A 27235-nucleotide genomic window follows, 5' to 3' on the forward strand; every position below is an offset into this window, starting at 1 on the left:
TCCAGTGATATAATTTATTGCTGTACAAATTGTTCAAAGCTTCAGGTAACATAAATGTATGAAGTCTGAGTGGCACTTATAACCATGGTGACATTTTCGACAGTGAAATCAACACAATGTGATAAGATACATGGGATCACAGAAGATCACAGGTGGTCACATGGGATTACAGAAGATCACAGGTGATCACAGAAGATCACAGGTGATCACAGAAGATCACAGGTGGTCACATGGGATCACCGATCAGATCACACAGAATCAAAGAGGATCACAGGTGGTTACACAGAAGCACCATGGATCATATTTGGTCACAGGTGGTCAAACGCAGGATCACAGAGGATCATACTGAATCACTGTGGACCACAGGGATTATGGAGCGTGACATGAAAACTGTTAAGAAGAAGCAGTCCTTTTAACATTCATGTAGTAAAGTCCATTATTCAAGATTCCCAGTTGCATGCTCTACATTTCAAGAAGTTTTAGGATCAGTTTAAGAAAGACACTCATCCTCAAGTTGGTCCAGATCAATATAACCTGGTTCTCCAGACACTTTAGTTTTCAAAAAACTTGATAAAAAGTAACTGAAACTTGTTGCAAAAATATATACATTCCTTCAATCATGTATTAAGTGTAGATATACTTATAACAATGGTGACATCAAGTGCTTTTCTGGCCAGTCATAAAATGTCTATTTCTGCCCTTGGAACTTTACCAACATAAGAATACTTTTGATCCCTTTTTTAACCTAGAATAGTGTCAGCTAGAAAATATCCAGGTACGGATTGACCCTTTCAGAAGCCCACAGTGTACAGAACGTCAAATGTATACATGCTTATAACTTGTCATGTGTTTGCCCCTCTGCTTGTGTGGAAGTACGTAGAGGATATTATATGAGTGTCCATGTCACATCGGGATATACCGATATTTAGGCACCAGTGTGCGTAAACATAGTATGGTATGGAGCACGAATATAATGATTTATTTATTACGAAGTCATCAAATTGAGGAAAATAAACCCAAATCTACTCAAGCATAGGCTGGCTACCCGCCGTTGCTGCATGTAGAACGCAGCGTCATAGAAGTAACGTGACGTCATAGCATTGTTCATGACATCACGTCACCATTTCAAAGTGATATATTGCCAAAGGGCATCGTATGAAAAATATGAACCTCGATATTTTCGCCCTTGGTAATAAAGTGTATTACCAACTTCTGATGATACACACGTCACAAGGTATTTTGTTAAATGATACGAGTTAAAAAATGTAGCCTCAATGAACTTGTGAGAAGCACCAAGTGGAACATGCCATTGTGACTGCAGCACAGGGAATTGTGAACACTGAACCTGAGTCAGCATTAACTGATAGCCAGTGGAACATGCCATTGTGACTGTAGCACAGGGAATTGTGAACACTGAACCTGAGTCAGCATTAACTGATAGCCAGTGGAACATGCCATTGTGACTGTAACGCAGCACAGCGTGAATTGTGAACACTGAACCTGAGTCAGCATTAACTGATAGCCAGTGGAACATGCCATTGTGACTGCAGCACAGGGAATTGTGAACACTGAACCTGAGTCAGCATTAACTGATAGCCAGTGGAACATGCCATTGTGACTGTAGCACAGGGAATTGTGAACACTGAACCTGAGTCAGCATTAACTGATAGCCAGTGGAACATGCCATTGTGACTGCAGCACAGGGAATTGTGAACACTGAACCTGAGTCAGCATTAACTGATAGCCAGTGGAACATGCCATTGTGACTGCAGCATTGCGGGGAATTGTGAACACTGAACCTGAGTCAGCATTAACTGATAGCCAGTGGAACATGCCATTGTGACTGCAGCACAGGGAATTGTGAACACTGAACCTGAGTCAGCATTAACTGATAGCCAGTGGAACATGCCATTGTGACTGTAGCACAGGAATTGTGAACACTGAACCTGAGTCAGCATTAACTGATAGCCAGTGGAACATGCCATTGTGACTGCAGCACAGGGAATTGTGAACACTGAACCCGAGTCAGCATTAACTGATAGCCAGTGGAACATGCCATTGTGACTGCAGCACAGGGAATTGTGAACACCTGAACCTGAGTCAGCATTAACTGATAGCCAGTGGAACATGCCATTGTGACTGCAGCACAGGGAATTGTGAACACTGAACCTGAGTCAGCATTAACTGATAGCCAGTGGAACATGCCATTGTGACTGTAGCACAGGGAATTGTGAACACTGAACCTGAGTCAGCATTAACTGATAGCCAGTGGAACATGCCATTGTGACTGCAGCACAGGGAATTGTGAACACTGAACCTGAGTCAGCATTAACTGATAGCCAGTGGAACATGCCATTGTGACCGCAGCACAGGAATTGTGAACACTGAACCCGAGTCAGCATTAACTGATAGCCAGTGGAACATGCCATTGTGACTGTAGCACAGGGAATTGTGAACACTGAACCTGAGTCAGCATTAACTGATAGCCAGTGGAACATGCCATTGTGACTGTAGCACAGGGAATTGTGAACACTGAACCTGAGTCAGCATTAACTGATAGCCAGGAACATGCCATTGTGACTGCAGCACAGGAATTGTGAACACTGAACCTGAGTCAGCATTAACTGATAGCCAGTGGAACATGCCATTGTGACTGCAGCACATGGAATTGTGAACACTGAACCTGAGTCAGCATTAACTGATAGCCAGTGGAACATGCCATTGTGACTGCAGCACAGGGAATTGTGAACACTGAACCTGAGTCAGCATTAACTGATAGCCAGTGGAACATGCCATTGTGACTGCAGCACATGGAATTGTGAACACTGAACCTGAGTCAGCATTAACTGATAGCCAGTGGAACATGCCATTGTGACTGTAGCACAGGGAATTGTGAACACTGAACCTGAGTCAGCATTAACTGATAGCCAGTGGAACATGCCATTGTGACTGCAGCACAGGGAATTGTGAACACTGAACCTGAGTCAGCATTAACTGATAGCCACAGGACATTACAAGCTCCATGCATTGTGGACACACGTTCATATCAAACACCAAGACAATATTTACACCAGGCATAGGAACTCTATAAATATTTGAAACACTTCTTCAAAATATTACAGAATAACTTGTTAACAAGAATGAAAAATATATTCTAATTTACACCATCTTTTCACAGAAGAATTAACTATGCATTAAAGCTTCTGTGTAACAGAATAATCACTAATACACAACTGACTTGATTTGCCAGCAGTGTGATATATATTAACTACTCTCCTACAAGCAACAGAATTAGTGTGAATGGAGGTGACAGTGTAAGTGTGTTGAAGGATGACGGATACAGATTATGATGTGGACTATGACATTATCACAGCTGAGTGAAGGCACTGACAATGGACCAATCAACTTCATTGTCTAAAGGGTGAGTGAGTGAGTGTGTTGGGTCAGCTGGAAGCAGTGAACCAATCAAAGTTCTGGAGACTGATACAACTGCTGATTGGTCAGTATGTAACTTCACCATATTGCAGCTGTCAGCTAAGGTGTATTATAAACTTTGAAAATAACAAACTTTGAAAGTTGATATATTCATACTTGTTAATATATTCAACCAAAACATACATTTCATAAAAGAAAACAGAAGTCTTCAGTGAGGCAGACAGCATTTTGAAGAATGTTTTGCATAAATTTTACAAACATACATTGGTGCCATACATCTGAACCATTAATGCCCATCCTGTGAAATATTATTTGACTGGCTATATGTGTAGGAATTCTTTGGCTGTAACCACAAAAACAAAACATTCGGCAAAGTAAAGCTTTATACGTGTATTTGGCTTTAGTGATTAGACCATTGCTACTGTGTATAGCTGAATACCAAAGTCAGGGAAACTTTATGTTTATGGAGCAAATTAGAACAAAGAATTGAAATGATTATGTCATTATGCGATTTAGTAACCACACCAGTGGTAGAAGAAAAAAATAAAATGAATATTATTTAAATACCTCCTTCCGTACGATTTCAAAGTCAGTTCTGTTAAACTATTTAAATAAATGTATAGAGTGGTTTAAACATTCAACACCATCTCAATTATAAAAATACAACACCAGAATACCTCAGAACAAAGCGTCAGGTTAAATTCAGTTATTGACAAGCAAAGTTCAAATGGAAAATGTTACTTGAAAAACGGAAAATAGATATGACACATCAGCTTGCATCCCTTATGGGATTCTGTGATATACTTTCCGATTCAGGACCAAATATCGACCAGCTTATCGTTCTTCAGCATTAAATCTTCAAAAGACACATTACAGAGTTACAGCGATGGCATCTATGTGCTATACGGTACAAAACGTGGGAGCGGAATCTCTCGCATGTGTTCCGTGTGTAACACTAAGCCGAATCGTGCTAAACAAATGCGAACACGTGTCCAAGCTCTGTTTGCGGAAGCCCAAAACAAGGGAGGTAATCACCGCCAGATGGTGCGTGACCTCTGAGTCCAACTGTTTTCAGACCAAGCAGGAATCTGAGCAGGACGAGCCCTAATGGCAAGAACGCTATAACGCAGTATGGCGTGACTCGGCATGAGGACAAACTGCTCATTGAGTTTACCTTCCACCTCTGACCTTCTGACCATGGCACAAGCTTGGACGTTGCTGCCATTGCTCTCGGCAGGAGGCTGAAGATAAATGGTCTCCTTTGACAAGATAATGTATTGTTTATTGCAGACTCTTAAACATTTGAGCAGAAACTCACGCACAGTATACAATGTAAATTGGATGTTGTTACACTTTTGCCATTAATCTTGATTACCGGTATGATGTATTGCGTGGGTTCCTGCTTAGGGAACGTTAGCTGTGATACCAGAAGGTGTTCTTAGGGAAGATATGACGAGTGGGACAGATGATTTGGATTTGTCTTTAGTCACGAGGGAAGATAAAAGACGATAATCACTGCAGGTCAGGAGTTTTTTAAAGATGGTGGAAATACATCAACTCTACGTACGTTGTACTCCGCTACGTGCTTTTAATTGGTGCCGAGTAATTTCAAATGATCATGCGTCTTTTGATTTGAAACAGTATGGTATAACATCATGATATTTCAGATATACTTCCCACCAAAAGTTTAGACTCACTTAAAACACTCACTATATGTTATCTATCTATATATATGGTTACATCGAAGATTGATTTCTCCACTAATTTGGGGGAACCAAATGCAAACCTTATGCAGATGAATTGCACGAGGATCATGCATCAAATTGCTGAAAAGCATGTGCAAATATCGTACATGTGAACAGTTTTGTTAAGAATTCGCCATTATTTACTGATTTTTATCATGACAATAATCTTTTCAACGTTACGAATTTGTTTTACAATACATCAGTTCTCGTGTAAACAGTACCTTTAAACAATATGGGATATTTTGCAAACTTTAGTTTAGAACCGTTGCCAGAAGTAAGTGGTTATATTTACACTAGTAAGAGTCTAAACTTTTGATGGGAAGTATATTTTGAAAAGAGATCATGTTTGTACCATGATAACCATCCTCCACATGTAACATTTGTTATATTTGGGATTACACTTTCTTAGTAAAATACAGATTCTAGTACTTTTGTTGGATGCCTGACTCTGACGGTGTGGGTTCGAATCCCGGATGGGACTCAACCCAACAAAAGTACTAGAATCTGTACTTTCCTAAGAAAGTGTAATCCCAAAATAATAATAATAATAGCATATTTGTAACGCGCATATATCCATGCTTATGCATGCTCAAAGCGCACAAATACAAATGCAAGTAAGGCAAAGAGCTACAGTTCAAAGGCTATCTTGAACATGTGTGGTTTTAGATTGGATTTAAAGGTATGAAAGTCAGAACAGTCTCTTTACATGTTACATTTGACCACTTTCTAAATGGCATTGTGAACTCATCCTGTCACATGCCCCGTATTTATCGGTCACATAAACTGCCAGAATGCTTGATGTTGGCTAAATATGAAACAAACAATTATTTTATGATGATGTATTTTGCATGTGTATGATTGTTGTATTTCTGACTGCATTTTTTTCACCTATTAAAGCGTTGAAACTTTGTGACTTTTGACAGCTCATTTTAGGACCGTAGACATCTGATACCACAATCGGAGAGTACTACAGGCCTTTTCATGAGCCCAAGACATCATACTAACTGAAAATAGTGTCAAACAAAATCAGTACTGGGGAGGCTACGAAATCCTATTTCTAGGCCTCTTTTGAGAGTCTCCTCCTGGACTATAATGAGCCAGGGAAGCATCTTGGCACAGTTGTCTCGGGCGCCGTTACAAAGTTGCGTCCCTTATACGCGATAGGATCCGAGGATAGCGGGTTCGAATATTAGATTCGTGCAGAATATAATCCTTGTATTACCCCCATCATACTCTATATCATGAGCTTCACAAAGAAGGTAGGTATCTAGGATCTCCGTAAATATAGGATTTCCCCAACAGATTACTGTGAAGTCAGGCTCTGACCTAACTGTTCAAAGTGGAGTTGAACCCAAATCACTCACTAACATCAATGTTAAAAAATACGTGGAAAGTAAAGCGGGAGAACGTGTGGAGATTTTGAGAGAGGTGGGGGATTGTGGTGGGGTTGGGGCGTGGGCAAGAGGTGCGATCAGTGCAGATGTGATAATGTTTTACTACAAGGGTTAAAGTACACCCCTAATCCAACACGACAGTATATATATTACAGCAACGTATATAAATACATTAAAGCCCCACAAGCTTCCTAAATCCATGGAGACGGAAGCCTGGCCTCCCGTGGTAGGGCTAGCTATCTAAACAGTGGGGCGGGCCATCTTGTCCGCAGGTCACTACTGATACACATATGTGTTTGTTTGCAAATGCCGCGATCTTTCGGCTTTACCTTGGTATCACCTTTCTATCGTACCAAATTGCCAATTCCTTACACGCCAAACCCAACATTAACAATATGGCAGCCCAGGTAAATACCAAATATACAGGTACCGTTACGTGGTCCACACATCTACACGATGCTACTCTAGAGATGAGGCCATGTTGAGATACAAGGTCAACCTTTCAGCCGCTCCTGCTTCGATGAGAGGGTGGGGCGGGCTTATTCGTCATTCTGGTCAAATTTGACCTTTCTGAAGAATCGCAGACCAAGACTAGTGATGTGTAGCAGGGAAGGTTGCAATCAAGTACGTCCCTTGTATCTAATAGAAAGGTGATTATCAGGAACCGTATACCCGCAGTGGAATTCCGAAGACGTGGGTTATCATCAACGGAGGGGGTCCAGAGCCAGAGACATCCCGTGGGGAACAGCGAGAGGAATTAATGCTTATGTGGAACTGCTGAACACGTGGTGTCTGTACTGATGTCATAAGTTGGGTTATATTGCATATTTATTGTCCGTTGTCAACCAGTTTGTATTAGGAACGACTTTCTGAGAGGCCTTAATGGTTTATTGATGTAGTGTACTGATGTTGTTCCAGCGCTCCTTGGATCACAGACTGTTCATATTAGCAATAGCATCCATATTCAAAAGAGGCATATTTGCTTGTATTTACAATTGTCTCGTTAATAAAGGCTTTGATGTCCGTGATCGTAAGAACATATATCTGTCAGGTGACGTTTGATATATGTCCGTTTGGGAAACATAGTGTTTGCTCGTCTCGCCACAGCCAGGGTTCGATTCAGAGTAGGCACGATGTGTGAAGCCGATTTCTGCTGTCTGTCACCGTCATGTTGCCGGTATATTGCTTGACGAGGCTGAAAACAATACTCATGTACTCACATATATCTGTCTGTCTGTCTGTTTGTCTGTATGTTTGTCTGTCTGTTTGTATGTCTGTTTGTCTGTCTGTTTGTCTGTCTGTTTGTCTGTATGTTTGTCTGTCTGTTTGTCTGTCTGTCTGTTGTCTGTCTGTTTGTCTGTCTGTTTGTCTGTATGTCTGTCTGTTTGTCTGTCTGTCTGTCTGTATGTTTGTCTGTCTGTCTGTATGTTTGTCTGTATGTTTGTCTGTCTGTTTGTCTGTCTGTTTGTCTGTATGTCTGTATGTTTGTTTGTCTGTTTGTCTGTCTGTCTGTCTGTTTGTCTGTATGTCTGTCTGTCTGTTTGTCTGTCTGTTTGTCTGTCTGTATGTTCTGTCTGTCTGTATGTATGTCTGTATGTTTTGTCTGTCTGTTTGTCTGTATGTTTGTCTGTATGTCTGTTTTTGTCTGTCTCGTTTTGCTTTTGTATGCCTGTATGGTAGGGCACGGGATTACTATCTTGTTTACTCTAAAGTAAGTCGACGTGAAGAGTTGCCTCCCTTAATAGTTTTAGGTTCCACGTTAAGCACTGGGTCTCCTAACGACCCCTAAAACGTCTAAGTGTGGAATTGAACCACTAGGCTCACCTACCACCATCAGGAACACAAAACGAAAGGACACACTTGCATCATATGAAATCTATATCCCTGTTTGAAACTCAATCTGCCTGAACAATATGTTTGTGAAAATATAGATCCTACTGTAATAACTCTCCTCAATCATAATTGTACCTTTTTATCAAGGGACACAATGTTTGATGAAGATGTGACTTGAGACCAATGTGCTGAATCATTCCATTTATAGTTTGTAAACCCCTATTTATCATCTTGAAAATACAAATCTGAAAATCTATACTCTAAGACTGATAGCAGGCAATGTGAGTTGTAATTATATAAATTTTCCCGAAAAGAAAGATAATAAATATAAAGCAACATTCACGATTTTTGTTTAGATTCCCGGCGTCAGGAAGTAAATAATAAAATTGATTCTTACAAAGACAACTTATATTTTCTGTTAAGAAATTGAAAAAACGTAAACTTTCTCAACACAGGAGATGGTATTTATATAAGACTCCGAGCAGTGGGACATAAAACAGACAGTACTCATCAATCAAAATTATTTGAATAGCGCTGAGAATTTTAAAACGAATATTTTCAGAATCTCAGTTCACTCTGCTTTGAAGTACTTTCCGTATAGATTCCCATTCCACTGCGTTATCCTTTCTAATACCAGGAATTAAGACGATCGTACATAAACAAATCTGGCATTGAGCCATCGGTACTCAAATGAGAACCTCCCTCAATGCCAAGAAATATTGTTAACTAGATTATGGGATTTACAAAAAGGGGTTGGACTGGCACAAAACAGGAAAATAATGCGTCTGATTCACCACCAAGAAACATCATCACGAGGCATTATTCGCTCGTTCCATCATCTTGCAAGCCATGTGCAAAGAATATCCTGTATAGTATCAGCATCTGATGAATCTGGTGTTTATGGAGATGTCATCGTAACAATACTTCAGCAATACCTTGAATCCCTTTCCTTTGGCACTACCAAAGCCGCTGCATTTTTCGATGGTCGGAAGATTGTTGGTCGAGATTTAATCGTGGTTGTGTATCACACACAGCTGTTGCTGACAATGAATCTAAGAATATGGTTCTGATTCTGATGCCATACCAAGAGAATTAAGCTATTTGTGACCTTCGGGTTGTTTATATTTACTGAATCGTGACTTAAATGCTCTGAAGTGTATCCCGAGATAATGGTATACGCTCCTGCAGTAGAAAAGCTTGATATTATTGATCTTACTTAACTCAGGTTATAGAACTGCACATGTGTATATATAGAAATCACAGCATGAACACTGGCATGTGGTAATAAAATAATGGTTTTGTGGAAGTTGTATACAGAGATTAGGAAAGTTTGTCTGAAATAGTCAGCTTTGTTATTCTTGCATTTAGGACAATCTGAAAACATGGGCCGATTCCAGTTAACGTTTATGCTGTGCACACGCGGGCACACACGCACGCACGCACGTACGCACGTTCGGTCGCACAACCCCTATACATGTGCACGCATGTACTCAAACCCAGCAATATGTTTCGTTTTCTGAAACATAGAATGGGTGGGTTTATCTGTTTTAAGTACTATTCAGCCAACATCACAACCAAAGATTCCGTTTGTGGACTACACAGGACGATATTGGGAAGAGACCCAAGGTTTTTCCGTCGTCACGAGAGCACACATTAAACACTAAGCTTCCATAGGCCCTCTTCAACCTTAATGTGTGGAATCGAACCGGTCTTCGGCGTGACGAACGAACACGGAAACCACAAGGCCGACCCTACCATCGTCAGCAACACAAAACGAAAGGACACACTTGCATCATATGAAATCTATATCCCTGTTTGAAACTCAATCTGCCTGAACAATATGTTTGTGAAAATATAGATCCTACTGTAATAACTCTCCTCAATCATAATTGTACCTTTTATCAAGGGACACAAATGTTTGATGAAGATGTGACTTGAGACCCATGTGCTGAATCATTCCATTTATAGTTTGTAAACCCCTATTTATCATCTTGAAAACACAAATCTGAAAATCTATACTCTAAGACTGATAGCAGGCAATGTGAGTTATAATTATTTAAATTTTCCCGAAAAGAAAGATAATGCATATAAAGTAACATTCAAGATTTTTGTTTAGATTCCCGGCGTCAGGAAGTAAATAATAAAATTGATTCTTACGACGACAACGTATATTTTCTGTGAAGAAATTGAAAAAACGTAATATTTCTCAACACAGGAGATGGTATTTATATAAGACTCCGAGCAGTGGGACATAAAACAGACAGTACTCATCAATCAAAATTATTTGAATAGCGCTGAGAATTATAAAACGAATATTTTCAGAATCTCAGTTCACTCTGCTTTGAAGTACTTTTCCGTATAGATTCCCATTCCACTGCGTTATCCTTTCTAATACCAGGAATTAAGACGATCGTACATAAACAAAGCTGGCATTGAGCCATCGGAACTCAAATGAGAACCTCCCTCAATGCCAAGAAATATTGTTAACTAGATTATGGGATTTAGAAAAGGGGTTGGACTGGCACAAAACAGGAAAATAATGTGTCTGATTCATCACCAAGAAACATCATCACGAGGCATTATTTGCTCGTTCCATCATCTTGCAAGCCTTGTGCAAAGAATATCCTACGCAGCATCAGCATCTGATGAATCTGGTGTTTATGGCGATGTCATCGTAACAATACTTCAGCAATACCTTGATTCTTTTCCTTTGGCACTACCAAAGCGGCTGCATTTTTCGATGGTCGGAAGATTGTTGGTCGAGATTTAATCGTGGTTGTGTATCACACACAGCTGTTGCTGACAATGAATCTAAGAATATGGTCCTGATTCTGGTGCCATAACAACAGAATTAATCTATTTGTGACCTTCGGGTCCTTTATCTTTACTGAATCGTGACTTAAATGTTCTCTTGTATATACCAAGATAATGGTATACGAACCTGTGGTAGACAAACTTCAGATTGTTGATCTTATTTAACCTAGGTTATAGAACTGCACATGTGTATATATAGGAATCACAGCATGAACACTGGCATGTGGTAATTAAATAATGGTTTTGTGGAAGTTGTATACAGAAATTAGGAACGTTTGTCTGAAATAGTCAGCTTTGTTATTCTTGCATTTAGGACAATCTGAAAACATGGCCCGGTTCCAGTTAACGTTTATGCTGTGCACACGCGGGCACACACTCGCGTACGCACGTTCGTTCGCACAACCCCTATACATGTGCACGCATGTACTCAAACCCAGCAATATGTTTCGTTTTCTGAAACATAGAATGAGTGGGGTTATCTGTTTTTAGCACTATTCAACCAACATTACAACCAAAGCTTCCGTTTGTGGACTACACAGGACGATATTGGGAAGAGACCCAAGGTTTTTCCGTCGTCACGAGAGCACACATTAAACACTAAGCTTCCATAGGCCCTCTTCAACCTTAATGTGTGGAATCGAACCGGTCTTCGGCGTGACGAACGAACACGGTAACCACAAGGCCGACCCTATCATCGTCAGCAACACAAAACGAAAGGACACACTTGCATCATATGAAATCTACATCCCTGTTTGAAACTCAATCTGCCTGAACAATATGTTTGTGAAAATATAGATCCCACTGTAATAACTCTCCTTACTCATAATTGTACCTTTTTATCAAGGGACACAAATGTTTGATGAAGATGTGACTTGAGACCCATGTGCTGAATCATTCCATTTATAGTTTGTAAACCCCTATTTATCATCTTGAAAACACAAATCTGAAAATCTATACTCTAAGACTGATAGCAGGCCATGTGAGTTATAATTATTTAAATTTTCCCAAAAAGAATGATAACAAATATAAAGTAACATTCAAGTTTTTTGTTTAGATTCCCGGCGTCAGGAAGTAAATAATAAAATTGAGTCTTACGAAGACAACGTATATTTTCTGTTAAGAAATTGAAAAACTGTAAACTTTCTCAACACAGGAGATGGTATTTATATAAGACTCCGAGCAGTGGGACATAAAACAGACAGTACTCATCAATCAAAATTATTTGAATAGCGCTGAGAATTATAAAACGAATATTTTCAGAATCTCAGTTCACTCTGCTTTGAAGTACTTTTCCGTATAGATTCCCATTCCACTGCGTTATCCTTTCTAATACCAGGAATTAAGACGATCGTACATAAACAAAGCTGGCATTGAGCCATCGGAACTCAAATGAGAACCTCCCTCAATGCCAAGAAATATTGTTAACTAGATTATGGGATTTACAAAAGGTTTGACTGGCACAAAACAGGAAAATAATGTGTCTGATTCACCACCAAGAAACATCACCACGAGGCATTATTTGCTCGTTCCATCATCTTGCAAGCCTTGTGCAAAGAACATCCTATATAGCATCAGCATCTGATGAATCTGGTGTTTATGGAGATGTCATCGTAACAATACTTCAGCAATACCTTGAATCCCTTTCCTTTGGCACTACCAAAGCCGCTGCAGTTTTCGATGGTCGGAAGATTGTTGGTCGAGATTTAATCGTGGTTGTGTATCACACACACAGCTGTTGCTGACAATGAATCTAAGAATATGGTCCTGATTCTGGTGCCATAACAAGAGAATTAATCTATATGTGATTTTCGGGTCGTTTATCTTTACTCAATCGTGACTTAAATGTTCTGTTGTATATGCAAAGATAAAAGTATACGCTCCTGTGGTAGAAAAGCTTGAGATTGTTGATCTTATTTGACCTAGGTTATAGAATTGCACATGTGTATATATATAGAAATCACAGCATGAACACTGGCATGTGGTAATTAAATAATGGTTTTGTGGAAGTTATATACAGAAATTAGGAACGTTTGTCTGAAATAGTCAGCTTTGTTATTCTTGCATTTAGGACAATCTGAAAACATGGCCCGGTTCCAGTTAACGTCTATGCTGTACACACGGGCACACGCGCGCACGCGCACGTTCGTTCGCACAACCCCTATACATGTGCACGCATGCACTCAAACCCAGCAATATGTTTCGTTTTCTGAAACATAGAATGGGTGGGGTTATCTGTTTTTAGCACTATTCAACCAACATTACAACCAAAGATTCCGTTTGTGGACTACACAGGACGATATTGGGAAGAGACCCAAGGTTTTTCCGTCGTCACGAGAGCACACATTAAACACTAAGCTTCCATAGGCCCTCTTCAACCTTAATGTGTGGAATCGAACCGGTCTTCGGCGTGACGAACGAACACGGTAACCACAAGGCTCACCCTACCATCGTCAGCAACACAAAACGAAAGGACACACTTGCATCATATGAAATCTACATCCCTGTTTGAAACTCAATCTGCCTGAACAATATGTCTGTGAAAATATAGATCCCACTGTAATAACTCTCCTTACTCATAATTGTACCTTTTTATCAAGGGACACAATGTTTGATGAAGATGTGACTTGAGACCCATGTGCTGAATCATTCCATTTATAGTTTGTAAACCCCTATTTATCATCTTGAAAACACAAATCTGAAAATCTATACTCTAAGACTGATAGCAGGCAATGTGAGTTATAATTATTCAAATTTTCCCGAAAAGAAAGATAACAAATATAAAGTAACATTCAAGATTTTTGTTTAGATTCCCGGCGTCAGGAAGTAAATAATAAAATTGATTCTTACGACGACAACGTATATTTTCTGTTAAGAAATTGAAAAAACGTAATATTTCTCAACACAGGAGATGGTATTTATATAAGACTCCGAGCAGTGGGACATAAAACAGACAGTGCTCATCAATCAAAATTATTTGAATAGCGCTGAGAATTATAAAACGAATATTTTCAGAATCTCAGTTCACTCTGCTTTGAAGTACTTTTCCGTATAGATTCCCATTCCACTGCGTTATCCTTTCTAATACCAGGAATTAAGACGATCGTACATAAACAAATCTGGCATTGAGCCATAGGAACTCAAATGAGAACCTCCCTCAATGCCAAGAAATATTGTTAACTAGATTATGGGATTTACAAAAGGGGTTGGACTGGCACAAAACAGGAAAATAATGTGTCTGATTCATCACCAAGAAACATCATCACGAGGCATTATTCGCTCGTTCCATCATCTTGCAAGCCTTGTGCAAAGAATATCCTGTATAGCATCAGCATCTGATGAATCTGGTGTTTATGGCGATGTCATCGTAACAATACTTCAGCAATACCTTGAATCTTTTCCTTTGGCACTACCAAAGCCGCTGCAGTTTTCGATGGTCGGAAGATTGTTGGTCGAGATTTAATCGTGGTTGTGTATCACACACAGCTGTTGCTGACAATGAATCTAAGAATATGGTCCTGATTCTGGTGCCATACCAAGAGAATTAATCTATTTGTGACCTTCGGGTCGTTTATCTTTACTGAATCGTGACTTAAATGTTCTGTTGTATATACCAAGATAATGGTATACGAGCCTGTGGTAGACAAGCTTCAGACTGTTGATCATACTTAACGCAGATTATTGAGCTACGGATGTGTGTATATAAGAATCACATCATGAACACTGGCATGTGGTAATTAGATAATGGTTTTGGAGAAGTTATGTACAGAAATTATTAACGTTTGTGTGAAATAGTATGGTTTCGTTGTTTTTGCATTTGGTCAATTTGGAACATGGGTTGAGGTTCAACCTTTTTTGGTAACTTTTAAAATGTTCTTCCCTTTCTAAAAGAAAGGTATATCTACTCAAAATCCATGCTGACACGAGTTATTTTATCAATATACCGTTTTCTTGAAATACGGATAAGTCGACACATGTCTTTATTCGACTTAACGAAGTTTGGATGGGATGTAAGAGCCAAGCCCGCTAGAGGTTTATCAGTTACGACGTCATTTCTCCTTTTACTAATCGCATTGTTAGAAATGTCGGAATTGATAGCTGGAATATCCACGAGTGCATGCGTGACAAGACGACATTTCACTGCAGTGTGGTTTAAGAGATGAGGACTGCATTGACGTTTAGCTGAGAAGCGGCGCAGGATGAGTGATTCATGTTCTCGCGCAGTTGTCACGTGACGAATCCCGCGTGACGATATTTCACGAGAGAAGTGTCTGTTTCTGACACGACACACCACTAGGGTGCGCTCTAATTGTGATTATATCCCGTGGGAAGTTAAATTAATTCAGAATAGACGTATTTGGTAACATGGATTTAAAAAGCCTCCAAAGTTATCTTGTTTAAGTGAATGAGAATGGTTTTAAGCCTTTTGGGCAATATGTCTGCAATATCACTTTGGGGACACATCAGCGTCACATTGTTCCCATATGAGGATTCGAACCCGGTTTTTCAGTGTGATCATGAACGGTGAACGCATTAACTGATTGCCTACCCGAGGAAGCCGTGTTGTTTAAGGTAGTGAGTATGGTTTTAAAACCATTGCGGGGGACACCAGAAATTGCCTTCATACATTGTATCCTTGTGGGGAATCGAACCCGGGCCTCCAGCGTGACGAGCGGACGCTGTAACCATTAGGCTACCCCACCGCCCAATATTGTTTACAGGATGGCGGGTAGCTACGTGGTTAAAGCGTTCACTCGTTACGCCGGAGACCGAGGTTCGATTCCCATATGAGTATAATGTGCAAAGTTCGATTTCTGCCCCTTTATTGCTGTAGGTTTTCTTTAAGTACAATAAACCCTACTCACACGTTTTGTTTAAAGAACAAAATTGAACTATTGAATAAGACAAACTCACATACGCTCGGGGCGGTGGGGTAGCCTAGTGGTTAAAGCGTTGGCTCGTTACGCCGAAGACCCGGGTTCGAATCCCCACATGGGTACAATGTGTGAAGCTCATTTCTGGTGTCCCCTGCCGTGATGTTGCTGGAATATTGCTAAAAGCGGCGTAAAACCAAACTCACGCACTCACTCACATACGCTCGCCAATGGTCAAAAAAATGTAACAGTGGTATCAGAGACCATATAATAGATCTATTATATGGTCTCTGGTGGTATCAATAAATGACTGCATGAAAATTGAAAAACAGGACCTAACGTTAGGAAAGATTCAAAACCGGTGGAAAATCTAGACTTGCCTCATTTGTTGATATAGAATTACATACAGGCTAGGCAACTGAGAAACTAATATGGTTCCGGGACTGTGAGAAAAACTGCTAGACGATCTGAACACTGCCACAGCGATAATTAATACTGCCTGTCCCACAGAGCTATCGCAGCTCTGAGGTAAAGCTTTTGGTCTTACGGTCGCCTTCGCCAAGATGGAGTTGTGGAACAGGGCCTGCTTCGAAATATTTACCGACATTAGTGATAATTACTGATGAGGCCATCATATTTTTCGGATTTGTGAATGTACTTCTTATATCATCTCATGTCAAGTGTAGAGACAATACTTATATCAGACTTGTTCCTTAAGTTTTATAATCACGTAGCCTGACAGTTGATCACAGAAATATATTTATCCTATTCAAAAATGTGTATGGCCAAATGTGAATATTGATTTAAATAAATAAATGAACGAACGAACGACCCGTGAACGTCCGGATTAGAACTGATCTTCAGGAATCCGTGCTTGTCGTACGAGGCGACTAACAGGATCAGGTGGTCAGGCTCGCTGACTTGGTTGACACATGTCATCGGTTCCCATTTCCGTAGACTGATGCTCGTGATGTTGATCACTGGATTGTCTGGTCCAGACTCGATTATTTACAGACCGTGAGGTGGAATGTTGCTGAGTGCGGCGTTAAACAACAAACCAACCAAACCAATCCCAGACCCGAGGCAATCTAGACTTGCTCAAGCATTTAGAGTTGCGTTGGACTGTCTATTTACTCTGAAGTCTGTTGAAGTCACACTGGGAATAACTCTATGCTTGGAATCTGGACACAATCTTGTCTGATGTTCAGACAAAACAACGTTCAGGACTTTCCGAAAAATGAATTATTATTTGTTTGACTGCATGTTTGTTTCATGTGATTAGATGTTTGCCACTGTATCCAAACAACAATGGAAGATCGACCAGATTCAGATAGTAACGATCAAACAGCCAGCCCTTAAATTCCGTTGCCAGAGACTCGCCAGTACGTTTAAGGTTGAAGAAGATGGAGAGCGATTGTTTCCTGGTACTGATGTGGAGAACATGTGAGGAATGTCATATGCTCACAGGCGCCAAACAGCGAACCCGAATGAATGACAGCGTGCGTGGTAGCGACGTCTTCAGCAGGTAACAGCTTGATATCAGCAGCATCAACGACGATGATGTGGCGATTGTGATGAGTGGGGGAATTGAGGAGCACAGATGCAGCGGTTTGGGCTATTTAAAGGAAAACAACGGGACAGTCTGGTTGGCGGTTCTGGTTGTTATTCATGCAACAACTGCGGCCGTTAAAAGTTCAAATGGTGAGTGCGTGTGTGAGTGCGGATAGTTTTACGCTGCTTTTAGCAATATTCAAGCAATATCATGGCAGGAGACACCCGAAATGGGCTTCACACATTATGCCCATGTGGGAATCGAACCCGGGTCTTCAGCGTGACGAGCGGACGCCTTAACCACTGGGTATGATCCGTATGTCGAAGTGAATCCCTCCCAAGGGACACGGGTAGCCCAGCGGACTAAGGAGCTGCAATTCATGGTTCGGAGCTGCGTCTCACGGGTTGAATCGCGGTTCCACCCTGTTTGTTTTGGGGTTGACGTCACTATACCCATGCTTTATTGTTTCAACAAATTGTAGATAAGATCTGCACCACGGCTTTCCTCTCACGCGAAGTGACCCGTGAAGATCTGGATTAAATTTGATCTTCGGTAACCAATGCTTGTTGTAAGAGGCGACTAACGGGATCGGGTGGTCAGGCTCGCTGACTTAGCTGACACATGTCATCGTATTCAGATTGCGTAGATCGATGCTCATTCTGTTGATTACTGGATTGTCTGGTCTAGACTCAATTATTTACAGACCGCCGCCATATAGCTGGAATATTGCTGGGTGGGGCGTAAAACTGAACTCACTCACTCTCACGTGAAACTGAAACACTGACCTATAAAAGTTCAATGTCGGCTTTAAACCAAACTCACTCACTCACTTACTCTTTAAATCCAACCTCGAATTGACTCACCTCCAAAAACCTGTAACGACTAGTCAACCCACAACTGATCGTATCAACAACATCCAAAACAAATAAATTTCACCACTCAAAAAGAATGCAGACTTTTAACTCACATTTATCCAACAAATCTTCACTAACTTTTTCATCAGTGTATAATTGAATAGAACATACAACGTAGCATTGAAAAGCTACCTGTTAATACCTCCTAATCACTGAAGCCCCATAATCAGATTTTTTCAATAGAAAATAAATACTCGGCGTCGATGCCAGACCGGATGACCCGAACCCATCATACGTAGCTTCTGGGGTGGATACAGCTAATATAATTACATAAACACAAACCAAACAATCGGCACCGTCTTCACACCATTCCAGAATTCGCTTTCACAGGCTTGCTTAAGACACGATGTAAAGCATAATGAACTTAGCCAACAATGACGCAGCGAAGAGCCGTGCTTTTACCGTGGTCATGGCGGCTTCAGGAACAAGAAGATGATGCAGAGTAGATGAAACCTTGGAGATTACAGCGTAGTAAGGTTCATACCATCGCATTTACTGTCTGTATACACAGATTAACTGATTTGCCTCTCAATCCTAGAGACATTATGGGATTAAAGGAGCGAGACGGCATCGCCAAGTTAAATGAGTCGACTTGAGATTGGTGTAAAATTGCTTGGGCAAATTGAGAAAGAATCAATTGAAATGAAGTTGATAAAGTCACGGCTGCTCGTGTCCGGAGTTTCTCGAGTGGGGGTACAAGAGAGAATTCTGAGGGATTGCTTTTATTGAAAGTTGAAGTCGATCTGTGTCATAAAGTTGAACGAGGTGATGTGATGGTTCTGCTGTCTTTCTGCGCGGCCTTGTTTGTACGCACGACGAACAACATCCACTTCCACTTCCGGTTCAGACAGGTCGACGGCTGTTTGGCTGCTCTTTTTCAAATCTTTTCTTTTATTCTGGCGCTGATTTGAAATGATGCTGCGGATGTTTGACTGAGTCGTGAACGCTTTGAACAAAAAGGGATAAAATAAGACTTTCAGACGTGTGCTAGAATTTTGGCGTGAGTCTAAAACCTATTGATGGGGTTAAACCTCATTCTTTCGGAGTCAAAAGCAAAAAGACACAAACAGATATTAACATATCGCTGGTTTCCCATTCATAAAGAATGTACATGGCTTACGTAACGCAGCAAATCTGCGGAGATTCAGCCAAACGTCTTGCAAGTTGTTATTATTTTTTAACATTTGAACATTTTGAAATTCTTCAGGTTAATTTTTTCCTTTTCTTTTTTTTCCCATTTTTATTTTTCAGGTTAATTACTTATCATATTAAAATATGAAATCAATACAGAAATTCTATTTTACACGTTTTTATTTAAGATCATGTACCAGTGACAAACCGTGTCATCCAATTCTATACTTTTTATTTTTAATCCCCAAATCGTTGTGTAATTTTACAGCGAGCACGGGGGTCCTTGGTGCTACAATTCATTACATAGAATTGCGTTTCTTTGTAGAATTAGAATCCATCGAGATACTGGTATTTGTCATTTTTGCTAAAAATCATTTTGTTACTTTGTCCCTAAATCCTGATGTTAGATATTGAAAGAGTAAATACTATACAGGTATTCTTATATACAATTAAAACATTTGACTTGATCGATAGACCCAAATGTCCCGTTTCTCATACCAACTCTAACCCTCCCATGAAGTGGAGTGAGTGAGTGAGTGAGCGAGTGAGTGAGTGAGCGATGGAAGGAGGGATGGGTGAGTGTTTTGTACTATTCATAACGTTGAAAACATTTTTTGGTATTTGTTTGCTAATCAGTCATGGTGGCCAAATAACGCTGCCAATATGATAACCAATAGTTTTTCTCATGCCGATTCTATCCATTCCTTGTGAGAAGTGAGTGAGTGAGTGATGGAAGGAGGAATGGATGAGTTTTTGTACTATTCATTACGTTGAAAACATTTTAGTATGTTTTGCTAATCAAGACATGATGGTAAAATAACGCTGCCAAAATGATTTTAAAAGAAAGTTGATCTTATTCTCTGCGGCAGCAAGTACCATTCCACCTGTATATGTTACAGTCAGATTGTGAAATCAGTCATTTCGTGAAATGGCTAAGAGGATCAGCCATTTCGCTATTGGCTATATAAATAGGTTTGGACGTTTCCATCAAATTTGATGTAAATGTGCTTACAATGTTCGATTGCCAATGTTCGTGATTCACGAAACAAATCGCCAAAACGCATTTTGTTGCCCCGACTCTCAGACACACCCAAACACATGTCTTAGTCGGATACATGGGAAAGATCGTGTGAAAAATCAGTATAAATGGCCTGTCCAACACTGCAATATCACTGCACATAAAGTCACACAGAGAGAATGCCAAGGTTAACCCAGGAAGAAAGAGAACGAGCAGTAGGGATAGTTGAATGGCTGACCCTCTTAGTTATTTCTCGAAATGACTGAAATTTTTAGTCATTTCACGAAATGACTGATTTCTCAATCTGACTGTAACATATATACAGTCTATACTAATGGTTGATAGCATGAACACATATCCACGACGTCGAGGGACGTGACGCTATCAAACAGTTCATGCGTTGTAACCACCCATTCATTATTCAGCTCTTACGACTAGCGTCTAGGGCAACAAAGAACCCACTCTCTCTCACAATCTCCCGGGTGCTGTGAACATAGTATAAACTGACTGCAAAACACCCAAGACGTTTCACAAATTAAACTTTAATCACATAAGCTCCGAAAGCTCTGTACAAGTGGAATTATAAATGCGTGACAATTGTTGTCTCGCTGTCTATTGACCATAAATGATCCCGTCAACAAGCTTGTCAATAGCTGTCGATATCACAGGGCACCCCTGGACGTCGAACAGGCAGGGATGTACCGTGCGTCCGTCATGCACCACATAACATGTCGATTTCTCCCGGCGTCAATCATTTATGAAATGCATGCCAGATACACGAACAGAGGACCGTTGTCTGCAAGATAATCGTTGATTTCGTAAAGTCGAGAATCAATGGGACTTTCAGACATAATGTTCAAATCAGCCCCGTGCTGTGAATAACAATTCTCCGACCTGGCGGTTTCAGTGGTATTGTTCAAATGTTTGATCTAATGATAGGACCTGAGTCCTGCTTGTTTTGTTCAGTCTATTCGTCGTTAAGTAGGGAATGGATTTATATCGTGTATGCACATTTTGTTCAATACCCTATTTTTATTCAATGGGACAAAAATCAATAGAGCATCGCATATGTCCTTAACGTGTTATTTATGAAAGAAATGAATATGATAGATTGCTGTTTCAATATAGATCTTTAAAAATATACGCAATCAGCTAGCTCATGAAACTGTAATTTGGGCTGCTTTGCAGTATACATAAAACCCCAGATAACCGACTCCACAGCCCCATTCCAAAAAGCGACCTTAGCGCTACGTCTATCGTCAGAATAGCGGTAAGATCGCTTTGTGAAAGGGGCCCGTGCATTTATTTCATTTATATGAAGGAAGGAAATATGTTCAGTGCCGGCCCATGAAGACTTGACTGACGTCATTTGATGACGTAAGGGTATCCATAAATGACGTCCATAAATGGTATCCATAAATGATGGCCGAAATACAGGTGTCTGCATATCATTCAGCTTAGTGGGGATTGCTTGGTCAGGTTTTGTGGATTGGGTGACTGCTTGTCATCGTATCAAGTCAAAGCGTGTATTGCATCAAAGGCCATTGGCCTATATACAAATCATAGATACAATATGTAAACATATTCATTCTGCTGTAATCATTCATTCAATAATATAAACCATGGATATCTACATTCAGTGAACTGGTAGAATAATCATACAATACAATTTCTTAGTTTCAGTGCGTGATGTACATACAATGCATTATCAGACAAAATTGCTTCATTTTTTGTTGCCAAGAGATTAACAAAAACGGTATAACTGACTAGATTAGGACAATAATGTTCGCCAAGATATTTTATTCACACTAACTTAAAAGTTGGCCACAAAAATATAAAATGGAATTCATCTTCTATTCCAGAACTACACAAAGAGCACTATCGTAAAGACTTTTTTAAATCATGTGTTCTACCTTCATTGATCATTAGATTTGTAAGACCAAGTCTAAACCTCGTTCACGCTTTGTCAGTTACCTATTTGTTTGGCTCTCACTCAATAATGACAAGGAAGCTAATATATAACTGGTATACGGCTGACAGCGGCATAAAACAACATTCAGTGATATTAGTCGGGTATGGGCTTCGATTTGAACTCTACTTTAGCCAGTCTAGTTCCGAACCTGCCAATAAAGTGTGAATTGGTGAGAATGGCTTTACACCTCTTTCAGAAATAATCTACCGCCTCCGTGGTGTAGTGGTTACAGCGTCCGCCCGGAGAGCGGAAGATCGCGGGTTCGATCCCCGACCGCGTCATACCAAAAGACGTTAAAATATGGTACTTGTTGGTCCCTGCCTGGCGCTCGGCATTAATGGGTACAAGGACTGGTCGGCTCGGAGTCAGTATAATGGTATCTCAGTGGGCTAGCACTATAAAAAACCCAGCTTCAGTCTGGGCTAGTACAAGCAGCCGCACCTACACATACACACGCATGCACGTCGTCATATGAGCGAAATATTCTCAAGCACGACGTTGAACCCAATTTCACCTCACCTCACCTCAGAAATAATCTATAAAAATCACAGCTATGGACATTAGATATGGGCTTCACATATTGTGCATATACGGGGATTCGAACCCGGGGTAATTGACGTAACGAGCAAACGCTTTAGCCACTAGACTACCCCAATGCACCTGAAGATCATGAATTTGGTTTAACTCTTATCACGGAACCTCACCTGGGAATAGTATGGGAAGGATCCCACATGTCACAGGTCTTTGACGTTATTGACCATATTCTCCATAGAGCTCTGCTATGGCGTTGACAAACCAAACATCATAATAAGATTCGACCCCAGGACCAGCCTGACAAGAACACTGGTAAAAGAGAATTGCGTTGACACAAGCCAATGGTTCATTCTATTAACGTTTTAGAAGAAATTGGTTTCATTTAACAGGCTGCATGACCAGAAAAATATCCCAATGCCATACTAACGGTAAAAATTCTGAAAGAGCAGCGATATTGCTACGATTAGCTTCCAACAAACAATCTTCAGAAACATTTTCCTCCTGTTGTCATGACAACGCAATATTATCGTATTAGTGTTAAGGTTTTGCCGTGATTGTACCGTTAAATGAACACATGCTACGATTGGACTTCTTAGGGCAGTCCTTGACGCTTGTGCTACAGATGGCTCGGTGGTGGAGCATAGAATAATATCGACATATTTCCGCTACAATGAAGAAGATATGCCAATATGTCGCACTTGATCTGCTACAATCCCGTAGGTGCCAATTGATATCATGCTGTATGTAGAACCGTTCTTGATTGGGCACAAATCTCTCTGTCGGAAAATCACGGAAATATTTGGTTGGGTAATATGGTGCAGGAGAATTGATTAATACGATCGACACTGAATAATTGCATTTTCGCACATAAAAGTAGTTGCGGCGTGATATGAGGAACACATGTTTGAGAATTGACTGAAGAATTAAGCTTATAAAAATGAGACGTGTTAGTCTTTTGTGTGGGAAATGTTCGTGACGACCAAGTTTTTTTGTGGTATTTTTATTATTGGTTCCCAAGATTACGCATAATTCATTAAATAGATAATGTACAGATAATGTGACGACCAAGTTGCAGTCTGTCTATCACATCGTAGTACAGAGATTTTCAAAGAAAAAGGTCGCATCCCCCTGGTAGCCAAGGGAAGCAACTCCGGACAACGCGATGTACAATTATTAACAACAGCTACAACAACAGCGCCAGCAACAGCAACAGCAACAGCAACAAATATACGTCTATTTACAGCAGTCGTCCTAGGCACTACAGTTTGGTGTCAGCGTTTAGGTGTGTTAGAAAGTTATGATGGTGGGTTCGAATCCGACACTTGATCTGATTATGTTACTAGGTCTGTCTGCACCATACCATGATCGCTGGTCTCACTTAAGCAGCAAACGTCTAGACTACCTTCACTTCAGGAATTCTTCCAACACGAAGCTGATATACCATGATATTGCAATAGGAATGGCTATGCGTCCCCAAAACACACCCCGTAAGGGCTTTAAGTCCGTTTTATTATTGGCACTATTATAAGTATGGTTACATACAAATCTGTGTAATAATATATACATATTAAGTGCACCATTCAAAATGTCTATTTCATAATATGATACAGCTGTGAAATGATATATACATATTAAGTGCACCATTCAAAATGTCTATTTCATAATATGATACAGCTGTGAAATGATATATACATATTAAGTGCACCATTCAAAATGTCTATTTCATAATATGATACAGCTGTGAAATAATATATACATATTAAGTGCACCATTCAAAATGTCTATTTCATAATATGATACAGCTGTGAAATAATATATACATATTAAGTGCACCATTCAAAATGTCTATTTCATAATATGATACAGCTGTGAAATAATATATACATATTAAGTGCACCATTCAAAATGTCTATTTCATAATATGATACAGTTCACAGAAGCGTTAAACCCAACTTACTCACTTGGTTCTGGAGTACTTCAGACGCACACACCAAACCAGCACACTGAGACATAATGGTGTACAGGTTAGGGCGCCCTTTAACCATAAAAACCAAAATGGAAATTCGGTGTCTTCGAATACGAACAAGCATTTCAGTCGGAGAAAATTCCCAATATCAATCACGAACAGCCGCCTTATCACTATGCATGCGTATAAAGCATTTATTTTTGTTCAAAACTCTGTCGTAATATTTTTGCCATCGTGTTCATTCAACAGCAAACAAAGCAAAGGTTATCAACAAGATAACTTATCGAATTGTTATCCGTTTCTTGTAATAGCCAAAGATAACCAGTAGCCAAATATATTGTTGACATAAGTTCCGCCTAGACTTTGGAATTATCAGCAAACGGAGAAAATCGTGGCTACACATTTCCAAGTTGCAAATTGACTTTTATTGAACTTTGTGGACACCATTCTAAGCCATTGACTCCGCTCCCCTGTTTAGTAATCAATGGTTTGAGAGTCGACATCTGGCGGCGACACGGCAACGTTGGCTGAGTCGGTCAATACGACGACAGCTACACAGCAACTAGGTAACCGGATAGGGAATCGGTGGAATAAGTCGTGTAACACCGCAACAGTTCTGATTTTAGCTGTCTCAATTGGTGTTATTTCTAAAGGGTTTTCATCTTGGTGCGGAACAGCTGGCATTGCTGTTAAGCGGATTGCGATTGGGAATACCTGACACGGTATTATGGACTTAAATCGCCAACAGAAATGTTTAGCACAAAGCAAGAACTGATTCTATTTGAGAAAATACAAATCCGTGTAATTAAATTTCTTTCTTAAGCACGGTACACTGATGATATTGAAGTTAATCTGTGAATGAGAAAGTCGTGTGTGTTCGATATGTCACGATGTCCTACTCTTGGTTAACAGACTTGTATATCTGTCTTAAGACATTTGTGGACACCGGGTGTTCGGGGTTTGGTTGAACTATATGTTGGAAAATATGTCATTGTCGTGAGGTTTGACGTTACCACAGGGTATGACATTAACACAGGGAATGGCTTTAACACAGGGTATGACATTTACACAGGATATGACATTAACACACGATATGGTATTAACGCAGGGTATGCCATTAACACAGGGAATGGCATTAACACATTATATGACATTAACACATTATATGACATTAACACAGGTATGATATCACCACAGGGTATGACATTAAGACAGGTACGACATTAAGACAGGGTGTGACATTAACACCGGATATGACATTAACACAGGATATGACATTAACACTGGTGTGACATTAACATAGGGTATGATATTAACACAGGTATGGCATTAACCCAAGATATGACATTAATACATTGTATGACATTAACACAGGATATGACATTAACATAGGATATGACGTTAACACAGGATATGACATTAACACGGGGAATGACATTTGCAAAAGCTTCCACGTAGACGAAAGGCATGACGTTAACGTGTCGTATGACATTAAGATGCATAACGATTCGATATAACACTTTGAAGGGACATGATATAAACGTGGGATATAAATGGTATAGGTATAAAGACAAGGGATATATATAACCATGAAACAGAGCATGAGAAAACCATGAGATATGACAGACCTAGAGGATATGGCATATATACATGTATGTGTTATGACACATACTTGGGATATGACACAGATCTTGGATATGACACACATATAGGTGTGACATAATACAAGCATAGGACATGATACAAATATTGCATATGGTGCAGACAGAGGCTATGGTGCAAACATATGATATGACACAAACACGAGATATAACACAAACATTGGATATGAAGCAAATATTGCACATGTGAAAACCTGAGTAATGACACAAACATAAGATAACAAACTTCTTGCATGTTGTTTAAACCTGAGCTTACATCCATGACACGTGTTACTCTTACTGACTGACTTTGTTTGGTTTTACGCCGCTTTTGGCAATATTCCAGCAACATCACGGCGGGGGACACCAGAAATGGGCTTCACACACTGTGCCCATGTGGGGATTCGAACCCGGGT

At 40.1% G+C, this 27235-nt stretch overlaps 1 long non-coding RNA gene across 1 annotated transcript; it reads right to left on the minus strand.

Annotated features, from left to right (window-relative positions):
* On the minus strand, positions 1-27165 carry LOC124267944. Its single transcript, XR_006896159.1, has 2 exons — positions 27121-27165; positions 1-1279 (listed from the first exon to the last, which is right to left on the minus strand). It is a non-coding gene; the product is annotated as an uncharacterized LOC124267944 (long non-coding RNA).
* Between the last annotated feature and the right edge of the window lie 70 nt (positions 27166-27235).

The sequence above is a fragment of the Haliotis rubra genome, unplaced genomic scaffold, assembly GCF_003918875.1.
Source record: "Haliotis rubra isolate DU_JTF1 unplaced genomic scaffold, ASM391887v1 Scf135, whole genome shotgun sequence".
In the NCBI taxonomy this organism is placed as follows: domain Eukaryota; kingdom Metazoa; phylum Mollusca; class Gastropoda; order Lepetellida; family Haliotidae; genus Haliotis; species Haliotis rubra.